We start from the raw sequence: 585 nt of genomic DNA, 5'->3' as shown, positions 1-585 counted from the left end.
GGGGCCAAAGGGGGGGGCGGGAGGACCGCCAGGGGAGCTGTTCAGAGAGGGGAGGGACTTGGCTAGGTCTCCCTAGCCTTCTCCACTCTCCAAACTTTCACCAAACTCTTAGCCCCCGCCTCCTCGAAACCAAAACACAACAAGGTCTGGAGGAGCTGCGAGCGGCGGGGCTGGGCGGGCAGACTCGCGGCGGCACAGAGCCTCGGGAGGCTGATGCAACTTTCCCTTTAAGAAAGCCACCTGGGCTCACCGTGGTGCGGACCCAGCACGCCTGGGCCGGGGGCTGCAGCATGGTAAGGGAGCTGGGAGAAAGGGTGCTGCGACCGGAACCTCCGTCTGTCCTGCCGTCGGTCTGAGTGTTTGGCGGTTCCCCTGGGCTGAGCCCCAGGACTAGCATGTGCGTGTGTGTGCGTGTGTGTGTGAGATCGCGCATGCAGGCGGGCATCTGTGGATAAGAGTGTGGGTGCGCACACCGGGATGTCTGTCTCGCCGCAAAGGTCGGGGTAGGTGCGCGCGTCTGGGTGTCACCGCTGTCACCAAGGAGCTGAAGCGAGCGAGAACGAGGGGGGGCAATCCTGAGGGGGG

The 585-nt window shown here is 64.6% G+C and overlaps 1 protein-coding gene across 3 annotated transcripts in view; it reads left to right on the top strand.

The window, feature by feature from the left end:
* Positions 1-123: 123 nt before the first annotated feature.
* Positions 124-585, top strand: part of SLC6A9 (solute carrier family 6 member 9) — a gene marked incomplete at its 3' end in the record, with an annotated part of 36,861 nt that continues 36,399 nt past the window's right edge. For 2 of the 3 annotated variants that reach the window (XM_014589874.2, XM_014589872.2), the window contains 1 exon segment: positions 124-293. 3 annotated transcript variants of the gene reach the window in all.

Source organism: Tupaia chinensis, unplaced genomic scaffold (assembly GCF_000334495.1).
Source record: "Tupaia chinensis unplaced genomic scaffold, TupChi_1.0 Scaffold000387_1, whole genome shotgun sequence".
In the NCBI taxonomy this organism is placed as follows: Eukaryota; Metazoa; Chordata; class Mammalia; order Scandentia; family Tupaiidae; genus Tupaia; species Tupaia belangeri.
This window is presented reverse-complemented; position numbering and strand designations above follow the sequence as displayed.